The following is a 14,551-nucleotide window of genomic DNA, read 5'->3' as shown; positions in this document are numbered from 1 at the left end:
AATTCCTTCGTTCACTGTACTCTGCGTTTGTAGCAATGACAGCGGCAGGTAACCTAGGTATCAGTCCGCCGCTGCCATAGCCTACGTACAGGAATATAAACACTGCTGCTGAGACCCCGCAATTCCCTCAAAATGCAATGCAATGCAAGGTTGGTTTTATTTCTAACATTATTCTATAAACAGACATTTAGATTTATAGTCTGTCGTTATAATTGATTTACCTCGGGTGTACTGTGGAGTGGGTAAGACTGTTTTTAATAGCAGGCTAGCATTGCCCGTTGACGTGCGCTAGCCTAGCACGAGCGAACTCTGCAACGAGAAGGACTGTATGAAATGTGTTGAAAACTGTCTCCAGTGATATAGAATACCAATGCTCACTTGGGAATCAGGCCCTATGTCCAAAATTCCGAACTACCCCTTTAATGTGTTCTGGTGACTTAGGTCGTTTTGACTGGGGTCCAGCAGGAGTACATTGATCGGGCTCCGCTCGCAGCTTCACCTTAGCCCATAAGGCGAAGCCTAGACGGCGTAGCCTACATGAAATAGAATGATAGTTATGTTATTATAACTCTAGTTCTATGATTGTAGGCGTAGCCGTCTAGTTTCCCACCTGCTGTACCCTCCAAATGCTGAAAGAAAAGCGTGGAGGATGAGCGACGGCATGCACCGTGCTATATACACGATACCGTGGGAAATGTGGGCGGTGCCCACGCTGATAGGTGCATAGTTAGAATTTTCAGGCTTCTCTTAGCGGCGCTGCATTATAATCACAATGCCAATCGCGAGACATCACGGAGAAGTGACGGGACGGAGAAGTACTGCGTGCGGTATCCGCGCTTCAGAAAAGGTGGCCATGTGGTGCGTCCCATCAAAAAGGCAGCCTCATAGGGTAAGCAGTGTCATGCAGTTCTATCATTTTTTGAGATGGCGCACGAGACATCGGTGATCAGTGACAATGATCTTTATAAAGTAATATTATTATTATTATTATTATTATTATTATTATATCTGCAGGTTATGCAACATCATTAATGAAGGCCCTTCGGGAGAGCTACGCCAATTCACCCGCGGTTCTTCGAGAGATTAGCGCCAATTTGTCCTCCGATGCACCCGCCCCCATTGCCAAATCCTTCGAACAGATTCCTAAGGAGGAGGCCGTCAGCCTCTACCTAGCCCGGCAGTCACGCTTCAAGAAAACCTAATTTCACATTATTATTTTTTCCACGGACAAGTCCAATGATTTAGTTGTTATTATTTGCATGAAATTTCTTTGTATGTAATTCAAAATAATTTGGCAATCATATTACCTGTGCCTTGTCAACCTCTGTGTGCGGTGTTGTCTGGGCTCACTGTGTGTCTGCTTGATGTGCTTTTGCATGTATCACTGCATGTATGCATGCATGAAATAGTATGTGAGTGTGAGAGAAAGAGAACTGACCCTCGGGTATGACAACACTATTGCAGAATTAATTAGAATTAGAATTAAACATTGCGGGTCTAGCCCTTCATCAGTGTTCCTTGTATGTTTTGTGCCTAACCATTTTTTTGTATAGATTTAATTCCAACCTGTGTCTTTGTTCAGTAACCATTACAAGCAATGCCAATAACCTTTTTATCCAAAATTCATGTGTTCTGTATGCTTTATAACATTTTAAGGGCAATTGAATGATCACAACAGAATAAGAATAACAATTATTTTTATTCATTTTCATCCAAACAAGGCCTTTGAAAGCCCTGATAGGTCTGGTCACCATTCTGGAATTGCTGTCTGATGGTTGAAACCACATAAGAGGGTAGAGGCTTCCTTATACTCCTCCCTAAAACGCCATAAGCCCAGCGTATAGCCTACCTGTACGCAGTGTACCGGTATTGCCTAGGGATAAGTAGGAAAGATTCTTAAGTTTAAAACTCTGTAAGTAGGTTGGAAACGTCATTTTAAGCCTGTTTCTTACGCATGTTTATTGTGTATGCAACACATCTCCTGTCACCTATATCTGTTGGTTCAATGGACTCAGTGTAAAAAGATTTGTAAAGTAAACATAAACCATGAACATACTCGTGCGTGCTGGCTTGAAGGGGACAATGATCCTGCCTGAAGTGTGAGTATGCTATTTTTAACACAAACGGATTCAGGCAGCATGCCTCAAATCCAGGATGCTGCGTTAGGCACGTTACATCTGCTGGCCGTGGGGTGAGCTCCTCGACCAGCGACCAAAACGCGCTCACCTCCCTACAACACAAGCTCTCCACCACAGTTTCCATGGGACGACACACCGCCCACACAGACACCTGCCAAACACAACGACACAGACACGCTTACTACTATCAATCACGAGGAAAACTAGTTAGCACTATCTGAAGACATGACCAGCCTACTCGGCGTCGGCTACGTTTGCAAACAACATTTTCACCGGAGAAAGAGGTAAAAGCTTAGAAATAAACATTAGGGGTTCACAGGTGGGACTGTCAAGCTAGCCCATATTTAGAAGAAATAGAAGGCATAATGTGCCTTCTATTTCTAGATCTTCTGACTAAGTTTAGGGTACTTATCTGAGCCAACGACATAATCAGTCTCATCCCCGTCAGACGCCATAGTGCTAGTTCTAGTATGCGTCTACCTCACGTGACGTCATCGCCGAATTGCGTAAAAAATAACCGTTACTTACCAAAAACGACAAAAACTGGACTTTATCACCATTTTGGAGACATTTCAAACTTTATATACATATTTTGAGTGCTTTATGTACCCATTAATCGAAACTTCCGGTTAACCTGCACCATGGGCTTTAAGCTGTTGGCTTCTGAAGAAGGTTGAGTTATTTTGATATCTTGTTTACAGTTCAAAGACAAAAGTTTGTAAAAAAAAAAATGGTGATGTTATTCATTCTCTGATGTCAATAGATGTCGAGGACGACATCTATTTTGAAGGGGAGTGTGTAGTAGGCTGAATATATTTTGATTTTTATAATAATATTGATTGACGGTTTACAAGCTATTATTTTGAGTCAAAGTTATTTATTTAATGTGTTTATTTTGGTCATAAGCCATTCTCATTATTTCCCTATTTTGTGTATCATTAGCCGCGTTTACATGGACACATATGTTCCGCATAGATTTCTATGCGGAACAGAAAATGATCATGTATACGCCTCATTCGGAATACAATTATCTGTTCGGCATAGATTCTATGCCGAATAGAAGAGGTGGTGTAGTCCGTTTTAATTGCCATGTATACACTTATTCCGAATAGATTGGGGTTTAATTTAGAGCAGCCGCAGTAGTTCGCAATTGGTCCACTGAGCTCCGTCGGTACTTTTAAGCACACCGAACTTCACCGCTGTCAAGGAAAGTGGATTTATTGCCTGATTCACGTCTTTGTTATCACTCCGTAAAAGTAGTCCGGTAAGCGTGTCCGGTTGCTAAGCGACGGGACACATGTGTGTTTATTAATGACGTCTTCGCGTATCGTAGTTTCCGCGCCCGTCCGAGATAACTGTAAATGAGTAGGCTACTACTAGTACTTTTGCAGGCTGAACGTCAAAATACTTCTTAACTTAGAGAGATGGCAGCTGCAGTAGTTCGCAATTGGACCTTCGAGGATTCCTGGTCACTAAATTCCCGTAAGACCACTCTCTCCCACCAGTCTTGGCTGCGGACTCGCATCCAAATTCCTCTTGTTTGCGGCGGAGCTTAGGGTAAATATAAAGATCTGACGAGAAATTGACGTTGCTGCGCTGTCGTCCTCCTTCTTAATTGAAGGAGCAGGCAGAGAAAAGCTCTCTCCTGCTGTGCTTTCATTAAAATCAAATTTAAAATCCCCGATAGTGATAAGACATCCATTATGTCGCCGCCGGTCCAGAGATGTGTCAGGTGTGCGCGAGAGACATAACGGACACTTTTGTTACTGCCATGTATACAGTACATTCGGAACACATTTTAGGAACAGATCTATGCCGCATAGAAATCTATGCGGATCAGATGTGCCATGTAAACGCGGCTATAGTGACTTTGTTTTCTAACAGTTTACAGGATTCTATGGTCTAAAACAGTACATGATTAATCTATCATCCTGTGATCAGTGTATTTTGGTGAGCCGGCGACCAATTGTTCTGGTCTGCATCAGGTCTGTAGGGGGCGCAGTATGTTTGCTCTTCAGATCAACTCATGTCATGAAGAAGAGACACACCGTCGGCTGATTATTAATTCATTTAATGATAATTTCAACCCTTTTACAGGTAAATACTGATAACAGATGGCTCACGGTCGATTATATATGTGTTGGGCATAATGGGGAATGTATTGAAGTGCATCAGCATTTTGAAATGGTCATGTTAGAGGGTTTATTCAGCTCAAAAGATGATTGTTTGAGAACCACATGGTGGCCGGCGCCATCTTTCACAATACCTAGTTGCCTAGTAACGGGGACGCTGGCGAGTCTAACGCCGCTCTGTATGGCTTGTTTTTATTCAGTATTTCCAATATTTCTCACGATTGCATTGAACATTTTGTCGTTTTTTTTGGTCTTTAGTAGTTTAGCTAAGTTTACTTGTTATATATAGTCACTTTTCGCTATTGTCAGTGCACCCGTTTTCTTTATTTTTACGTGTTTTATACGTGAGGTCGTACAGTTGGTGGACGCTGTTGCCTTTTGAACGCTGTTGCTGCTGCTGCTCACCGGAACGTCATTCTGAACATTATTTTTTCGCGATTTTCTTTTTCTTTCTAGTCTTTTAACTTTTTAATCAGTTTTCTTTTGCTTACTTTCAACACCTTCTGTCTGAAACCCTTCTGGACCTCGGATCGGACTACAAAGTTAAGTTAAGTAACTGCGTCAGTTTTCTTGATTTATTTATTTATTTCTGAACGTTAAACGTCTGCGTGTTTTGTTTTGTGTTTTGTGCGTGGAGTCGTGCAGCTGTTGGTGGATGACACCTGCTGGCCGGCTAGACTGCTGTTAACCCCCGGCGCCGTCCAACTGGCTTCCCCGTCTCCAGCGTAGCTACAACCGGCTTGCTCCACTCCTCTGCCTCCGCCGTGCTGGCTCTGTGGCTTCACCATAATCGCCTGGATCTACCGCTGGCTTCTTCCGACTTCACAACCTGTGGATTTTAACCTGTTCCTCTGGATTGCGCTATGTTTGACTCTCACGTAACGAGCGCATCTCTGCCGCTCCGTTACTCGGTAACGGAGATGTTACGTCTACGGATCTTCTCAAGGACCCAACCACCTCAGCTTGCATCCCACAAGGACATTCTCAAACGACCAAAATACATCCACCGAGGCTCTGGACGGAATTTTCAGTACACTCACACCAGCAACAAAAACATCCGCTCCTTCTGGTCCACTGGGCCCCGCCCCCCTCCTCGCACAGCCCGTACGGTCAGTCCCGTCAATCACAGTGTACTGTTCCCTCTGCTCAAAGCAACCTGCTACACTCCACTCACCTGTCTGAAACTCTGTCTGCTGAACACCAGATCCCTCAGTAATAAGGCCCTTTTGATAAATGACTTTATTGTTGACCAGAGCCTAGACATTCTCTGCCTCACTGAGACCTGGCAACAACCAAATTACTTCTCCCATCTAAATGAAGCTGTCCCACCAGGTTTTTCTTTTATTAGTAAACCCCGGGTTAATGGGAGGGGGGGTGGCCTCGCTCTCCTCCATCGTGATAACATCAAAGTCACCACTGTCACAGTCCCCCTTCATTCCTCCTTTGAATGTCTAGCTGTAAAACTCTCAGGCCCCAAACCCACTATCATTGTCACCATTTACAGACCGCCAAAACCCTCCGCCGTTTTCCTCAATGAATTCTCATCTCTACTTACATCTGTATGTGCAATGTCCCCCACTGTTATCCTCCTTGGTGATTTCAACATCCACATTGACAACCCATCCTGTACTTTTGCTAATGACTTCACATCACTTCTGGACTGTCTTGGCATCACACAACATGTCAACCTCCCAACCCATAACAAAGGTCACATTCTGGATTTAATCTGCTGCACTGACATCACTCCCACTAACCTTGATGTCATTGATTTCCCCATCTCCGACCACAAAGCTGTACTTTTTGACATTCATACCCAACTACACAAAACCAAGGAACAACGGACCATCTCCTTCAGAAACATCAAACTTATCAACACCACAGACCTCTCCACCATGATCAGCTCCTACCCCAACCCTCCCCCAGCTTCCTCCCTGACTGACCTGGTGTCTCACTACAATAACTGCCTCTCCTCCTCCCTCACCACCCTGGCCCCCCTGAAAACCCGTTCAGTCTCATTCACCCACACTGCTCCCTGGTTCACTCCTCATCTGCGCCAGCTCAAAGCCACTGGTCGTCGACTGGAGCGACTCTACAAAAAGACTCAACTCACTGTACACCGCCAAATGTATTCGGACCACCTCCATCACTACAAGAATGCCCTCACTACTGCCAAAACCTCATACTACTCCAACCTCATCAACACTGGTACAGGCAACAGCAGAGTCCTCTTCTCAACAGTCAGCCACTTACTTCAGCCTCCTAAATCTCTCCCTCCAGACTTTTCCACCACCCAATGCACTGCGTTCCTTGACTTCTTCAGCTCTAAAATCAACACCATTCACCAACAACTGGCCTCATCTCGCACCCCCTCTGATGACCCACCCTGGATGATCACCTCTGGCCAACCTCTCATCAGCTCCCTCTCTGACTTCACCCTAGTAACAGAACAGACCGTTTCAGAACTCATCCGCAAAGCCAAAACCACCACCTGTCAGCTCGATCCTCTTCCCACCTCCCTTGTCAAAGCATGTCTTCCGTCCATCTCCCCCATGATCACCAACATAATTAACTCCTCCCTCACTACTGGTACTGTACCCCCCACTCTCAAGCTGGCTGCCATCACTCCCATCCTGAAAAAACCTGGTGCTGACCCAACTGACCTTAACCATTACCGGCCCATCTCCAATCTCCCTTTCATCTCCAAAACACTTGAAAGGGTGGTTGCCGCACAACTACAGTCCCACCTCGACACTAACAATCTCCACGAACCGTTCCAATCTGGCTTCCGTCCAAAACACAGCACTGAAACAGCCCTAGTCAAAATCACCAACGACCTCCTCCTTGCAGCCGACTCTGGTTTACTCACCATTCTCATCCTCCTCGATCTCAGCGCAGCATTCGACACCATCTCCCACCCTCTGCTCCTGGACCGCCTAGCTGGTATTGGGATCACTGGTGCTGCACTCTCCTGGTTTACATCCTACCTCACCGGCCGTCAACAATTTGTTCAACTAAGCAACCACAAGTCCGGGTGTTCAGGTGTCTCACTGGGTGTCCCCAGGGGTCAGTCTTGGGTCCACTCCTCTTCACCACTTACCTCCTCCCGCTGGGCACACTCCTCCGTCACCATGGGGTCCATTTTCACTGCTACGCTGACGACACACAGGTCTACATCTCCACCAAACCCACCGCTGCCATCCCCCCCACTTCCCTGATCACGTGCCTGGAAGAGATCCGGAGCTGGTTGAGCAGGAACTTCCTGAAACTCAATGGAAACAAGACCGAGGCCCTGCTCATCGGATCCAAATCCACCCTCACTAAATCACAACACACCCCAGCTCCACTCATAATTATCGATGGATTCCCAGTACCCTTCTCCTCCAAAGTCAAGAGCCTCGGCGTCATCCTGGACAACACCCTCTCATTCGCACCCCATATTCACAACATCACCCGGACTGCATTCTTCCACCTCCGCAACATTGCCAGACTCCGCCCATCACTGACCCAATCCAGCACTGAAATCCTAGTTCACTCATTTGTCACATCACGCATAGACTACTGCAACGCCCTCCTCACCGGACTCCCCACCAAACTCATCAACAGACTGCAGATCATTCAGAACTCAGCCGCCCGGATCATCACCCGCACCAAATCATCTGACCACATCACCCCTGTCCTCATTCAACTTCACTGGCTCCCAGTACACTACCGCATCCAATACAAAACCCTACTCCTCACCTACAAAGCTCTCCACAACCTAGCCCCCAGTTATCTCTGCGACCTCCTCCAAGAATACACTCCCTCCCGCTCCCTCCGCTCAACCTCTGCTGGACTACTATGTATCCCCACATCACGACTCACTTCAATGGGTGCCCGGTCATTCAGCTGTTCAGCACCCAGGCTCTGGAACTCCCTCCCCCCACACATAAAACAGTCAGACACCATTACAACCTTCAAGTCACAACTCAAAACTCACCTGTTCAAACTCGCACACAACGTCTAACTGATCACTGTTTTGATTGTTTTTTAGTTTTGTCCTGTTTTTGTTTTATTTATTTCTTATTGCTTATGTTTATTTATTTATCTTTTTCCACAATGTCTTGTTTTTTAAAAAATTGTATGATGACTATATGCTCTGTAAGGTGACCTTGGGTGTTTTGAAAGGCGCCTCTAAATTAAATGTATTATTATTATTATTATTATTAATACAGTGTGGTGCGTCGCTGCATGGCGTGTAGGCCTGGTTTACATGCATTTAATCCATTTTGGTTGTGTATAAGTACAATTTGAAGGTCATGAGTATGCTACAAGCTAAATACATTTGTCAAGTGGAAGCTAAAAGCACTGTTGCATTTAAAAGAGAATGAGCAATTCTTTAAAGAATAAAGTGGTCATGTAAAATATAAATAGAATAACTTGGGGTTAAAAGGGATAAAAACAGTTTGATGAGTAATGCATTTATAATATTACAGTTAAAATGGAACAATACATGATGTAGCATTGCATTTAAGAACATTTGCTGCACTTAATTATTTTGTTCTGGTATTGTAACACTTGCAGTGTTGAACCTATACTTAAGTGCCTTCTTTAATGGGCTAGTGCCTTTACTAATGTTCGTGAGTATGATGCCAGAGTTATAGAATCAATGGTACTTGGTACAGTTGATTTAATTGAGGCTACGGATATTTTCTGATGAATGTTATTTTGGAATAGTTGATGATAAAATGGAAACCGGGTTATTACAGTAGTGTTGTTGACATGATGCTGCTAAATAATTGTGAATGTATATGGAAGAATGTGAAATTGATTATTGTGAATGTGTTATTGCCATGGTGAATTTGTTATATAAAAAGATCAACTCATGTCATGAAGAAGAGACACAGCGTCGGCTGATTATTAATTCATTTAATGATAATTTCAACCCTTTTACAGGGGTGCTACATACCTTAGGTGATTGTTGCAGGTGAGTTGGAGAACCATGAATCTGACCAGTCGCCTGGTTTGCGCCAACGAGTAGAATATTGACTCAAGTGGGGGCCTAGAAAGACTACTGACAAGCGTAAACATTGGAGACATTGCCATACAATAAAATAAACAAGGAAAAAATAACAGAATAGTGGGTGGATGTAAGTGAAAGATTTTAGGATTTTGACCTTGTGGCAACCCCTTTCGTCGGCGGCGGGGATTCGGGAATTAATCAATGAAGCAGGGTTGCGGTGCAACAGTTTTTATTTCCGGCCACTCACAAAAAGGGAAATCATACACAAACTAACGTTCTTCCGTAATCGGGAATAAGGGTGCGGGACCTCCGGGTCCAGCCCTTCCTCGGGGTCGGCGGGGAAACAGCTCCCGACGCCTCCGGCTCACTCCTGGGGGGGGAAACGTTCTTTAGTTAACGTCGGGTCAACAACACGTCTCTTCCCGGTCAGCCCTTCTCCCCGTCTCCCCTGTCCCCAGCCCTTAAAGCTCCTCTCTCGTCCCCGTCCCCCAGGTGCCCTCGATGTCCTTGATTGCCTGGGCCCGCTTGATGCTCCCTCTAGTGCAGGGGTCGGCAACCTGCGGCTCCGGAGCCGCATGCGGCTCTTTAGCCCCTCAGCCGTGGCTCCCTGCAGTTTTCTTAAAAAAAAAAAATATATATATATATATATTTTTTTTATATATATCGTCAACTAAACGAGAGGTCGCAATGAATGCGCAATTGCGCTACCGTGAGGGGGGGAGTGAATGACAAAGCTTTGTTGATTTGCAGGTGGCTAATCCCAGTAGGAGTTAAATCTTTAACTGGCATCTGGCATCAGGAAGTAGCCTAGATGCTGCCATTGGCAGGAGGCGGGACATGCCAGTGAGCCGCCAATCAGCAGCATCCACCGTTGACAGCCAATTGCACGAACGAATACTGAGCGGGAAGGGTTTACAGCATTAAAGTTCGTTTTTTTTTACAGTGTGTCCCAAAAAATGTCTGTGCGGTGCGCAGTGTTAGCGTCTCCGGAGGGGGGAGGGGGTGAATTAAAAAGTTTGCGGCTCCAAAAAAAATTTTTTTGCGGGAGATGGGCCAAAATGGCTCTTTTGATACAAAAGGTTGCCGACCCCTGCTCTAGTGCAGCTGGGTGGAGGGGGATGTATCTCCCTTCCACCACCCGTCCACGGGGAGGGTGCTGAAGCGGCTGGCCCCTGGCCAACGGCGTGGGGTTGCCACAACCTTTGTCATTAAGATTGTTTTTGTGCTTTGGTCATTTGGTTAATACTGTAATGACCTCGCCGGTGACATAACACAATGCAATACAATGCAACACATAATACACAAACTTTAAATGACCCAGGGTCGCTACAATACGATGCAAATAAGTTTCATGAATTACTTTGTACGTTTTCTTTCTGAATGATTCTTTTGTACAATTTGCTAAATCAAAACGCCTCCTAGTTTTTGTAGGTTTTATATGCAAAATGTTTTCATGCAGTTGGAAAATGATGTAAAATGTAAAATAAAACCTATTTTGAATCCACTTATGACGCGGGAGTTTGTTCTCCCTTTTGACACTGACTGAACATCCCTCTAGCTGGCAGAAGGGGACGACTCTTCCGGTCTTTCCCACTGTTGTTGATGTAGGGTCGAGAAAACAACGTGTATTTAACTAGTTAAAGGGATGGTCGGAGTAAATTCACCCTTGGGTTTCAAGCCCCCAGGAACAGTGCATACTTCCGCAATCAATCAGTGCTCAGCGGCCAAGTCTGGTATTGCAGCTGTTTAAGCGGGCTGTGGACGGGTCCCTCGATTCAAGGGGCCCACAAGTAGATATCTCCGTTCACTCCAATACAAGTGGGGAAGAGTGGCACTCTCAATGTTCAGAGTGGCACTGAGCACTGAGCACTGAACTGACTAATGAATTGATTCAGCTATTCCCTCAGAAGTCTGGGGTCAAAAGGTCAAAAGGAGCCGGCACCACGCCGCTCATGACTTTTTGTCATTATTAAAGAGAGGCCTGATTCTCAGATATGCAGGTTGGATGGCTACGGTGTAGGTCTGGGAAGAACTTCAGGCCAAAATCTGGCAAGCGAGCCGCTGGGTGAGTCATTTCCTGTAAGCCACAGGTTGAAGCGTATATGCGTCCTTTGAGACCCCCTTTGATATATAAGAGACCCCAAGGCTTACTTAAATGTTGTCGACTCAGTCACCTATTGCATCACTTCCTTTAGGGCTTTGGCCTCCTGATTGATCATTGTAGCATAATTGAATGCCCTCTTTCATATATATGATACCTCCACCAATGGGGCGTGGCAGCAATTCTCCAAATCCATATGGGGAGGGGGGGGGGTGATGCTTGTGGACAGTAGGGTTGTACACTAGACATAAATAGGAAGCAAACTCAGGAGAAGGAATGACCTCTCATAAATATTTATTTATTAATTGTTTCAAATAACCCTGCCTCGTTAAATCAATGAGCTTGGTGTTTTGCTTTCAAAAATAGGTTATAGAAGAAGTCTAAACTGCACAAAATAAAAACATCCAAGCTGCCTTTTAAGGATACCTTGGAATATCAGTCTATTTTTTAACCATCGGACCCTAGTTTATGACAAAAACAACACAATGGACGGCAGCTCCTTTGCCGCGTGGTTTTTAGAACCATGTAAGGATTAGAGGGGGCGGTCGATAGCAACCATGACGGTCAGTGAAAAAAATAGAATACCACTCTACACATTCAGGAGATTAATGATATTTAAATTATTATGAACATGAAGTCTTTATTTGCATGGGTTTACATTTCGTTCTGTGTAGCATGGAAAAATCGGAGAAACACTCCCATTCAGAATGCATTGGTTTACATTTCGTTCCTTGAAGCACAGATATTTTTATTTATTTATTTATTTTCAGTTTTTGAGGAGGTGCTTCAAAGATGCAAATTTTTCTGCAATAATCCAAAATCCAATGGAAAAACCCTTTGGCTTTTTGTCAAGGGAAACCAGGGCGACGCTCACTTCCGGGTTGGCCAACAAACGTCACCCCTCCCCACGCTATACTGTAAAAACACATGTTCAAGTTGAATGATAATGCATGAATTTATTCTTTATTCTGCCATAGAATTTATTTAAGGGGGGGGGGGGGGGGGGGGGGCATACAAGTCTTTTGGCCATAGTGGATCCAGATCGGTCCCGGAGCATTTCAGCACCTCGGGCAACAGCGCAGGGTTGCCAGGTCCTGCAAAAAACGTTCTGCCCACATACCGTTCAAAATCCACCCAAAATGTCCTAGAAGCAGCCCAAATAAAAAGGATATTCCACCTTGGCCAACGTTTTGAAAGTAATAATAATTGAGGGAATATCTGTTGTTGTTGTTTTAGCAGCGAAATGCATTGTGTGTGTGTGTGTATAACACGCTATTTTATGTTGAAATGCGACGTAATCCAGTGTTCACGAAAACGTACACTGTCAACGTATGCTTTTGGCGACTGGGTTGGCTCTCAGATATACGTGTTTCTAACAAGATGATATCATTAAAAGTTAGGCTACATAAAGTAACGGTTTAATAACACAAACACAGGAAACACGTGAGCTGCTAGTTTAACGAAAGCAGCGTCCCTAGCAACCTGACGTCGTTGAAACATGCGAGCGAGCCGATAAAATCTTCCTAATACCTATAAAACTAAAGATCAGACGTAATCACTGACTAAAGATTATGCAAGTAAAAAGTATATTTCTCGCTAGAAATGTTATTAGAAACAAGTTTAACGGTGATTCGGTCCTAAAATAGGTCTATTGCATTTCCCATTCGATTAATAAAGAAAACCAAGCCCGAGCCCGTGCACGTTCTGTTCGAGCCCGGCCCGCCCCGACAGATTAACTGTAATTATGAGCCCGAGCCCGATTTCAACCCAACATTTTTTTTAATACATATGTTACTTTGTTCACATTTAGTCTACTCTGCTAAATATATATGTAAGGGATAATACATAGAACGCCGGTCATTATCGGGAAAATAAGCCCCACCAGGGCGAACAGGCCTACACCGACGCGCAGCGAAGGTGTCTTGCTTCGCCCTGAAGGGTCTTATTTTCGATATTGACCGGCGACGTTCTATACATTAGCCCGCTTATTACACGGCTACTGCCAAAACGAAAAAATAACTTCACATGCTGTGTTTTTTAACAATTTATTCATTACCAGCATTCGTAGTGTTGATCAGCAGAGGGGTTGACAAGTCACCGGACCCTTGCAAGTGAACGGAGCGTTCCATGGCATTGAGAAGACCCGTGTAATAAAGACCTATAATATTTCTGTTTATGGCATAGATTTCTCCTAAGATTAGGCTAATAAACCAATGATAAAATAAAAATAAAAACGCTCGATCAAAGGCCCGGCCCGAGGATAGTGGTGGGAAATATCGGCCCGACCCGGCCCGTGGGTCGGGTCGGGTCGGGTCGGGCTCGGGCTCAGGCAGAGAATCTAAACACTGACTGGAACTACTTAGCAGGTGTCTGTAGGCCTATATCAGGAGATAATACACACCCTGCAGCCAATCAGAATACGAGTATTCCCCCAGACTGTGGTATAAACAATATTATTCACGAGTTATAATCAACCCCTACACATCAATATTAATGATAACCCATTATTATACGGTATGATTTCTAGATGTCACGTCCGCTCGCGACACTGGACTTGCGAGGCATCGACGCGGACTTCCATTCACATAGCCAAAAACAAGACAATAGATCTATGGCTAGATATACAACATCAAGACATACAATTCTAAAAAGAACAGATGAAGCAGCTACCCTTTTTTCCTTCGCGGTTTGCCTGAGCAGCGCACCTGCATTTAATATATCCGTGAATTGTCACAATTTCTCAGAAAGTATAAACGGGTGGCCTAAAATTGTTAGTTATCACAGACAATTTTTTAACAATAAATGTTCTGTACGGAGCTCCTTTAGGGACATTAGGGAGAACGCTCCCGGACAGAACCTTAGTTTGGAAGTCGTGTTTAGTGACACGACAAATACTCCCAATTGAAATACATGGGTTTGAAATTTGTGCTTTTTGACACGAAAAATTTGAAAATACGTGTCCCTGATCACGTTTCAATAGATTAAATAACGTGACAGTGTCACGTATTTTCGTGAGACCGGGTTGCGACATGACTGCTGGACTGAAATTATCTGCTGGTGTAGGCCTACATCCACCCTGGTGACCCCTGAATGAATACATTTATTAATGACTTTGTTTCCGTCTCCTTTGTCCGAATTGTATGTTCATTGGTCAGTCTGAACTGGTAATAATGGCCGAGCC

General features: G+C 44.5%; 1 long non-coding RNA gene across 1 annotated transcript; it reads right to left on the bottom strand.

Moving 5' to 3' along the window:
• Window positions 1-3,999: 3,999 nt before the first annotated feature.
• On the bottom strand, window positions 4,000-9,208 carry LOC132475759 (uncharacterized). Its single transcript, XR_009529980.1, has 3 exons — window positions 8,480-9,208; window positions 4,102-4,404; window positions 4,000-4,061 (listed from the first exon to the last, which is right to left on the bottom strand). It is a non-coding gene; the product is annotated as an uncharacterized LOC132475759 (long non-coding RNA).
• Window positions 9,209-14,551: the final 5,343 nt, after the last annotated feature.

This window comes from Gadus macrocephalus, chromosome 17 (assembly GCF_031168955.1).
Source record: "Gadus macrocephalus chromosome 17, ASM3116895v1".
NCBI lineage: Eukaryota > Metazoa > Chordata > Actinopteri > Gadiformes > Gadidae > Gadus > Gadus macrocephalus.
This window is presented reverse-complemented; position numbering and strand designations above follow the sequence as displayed.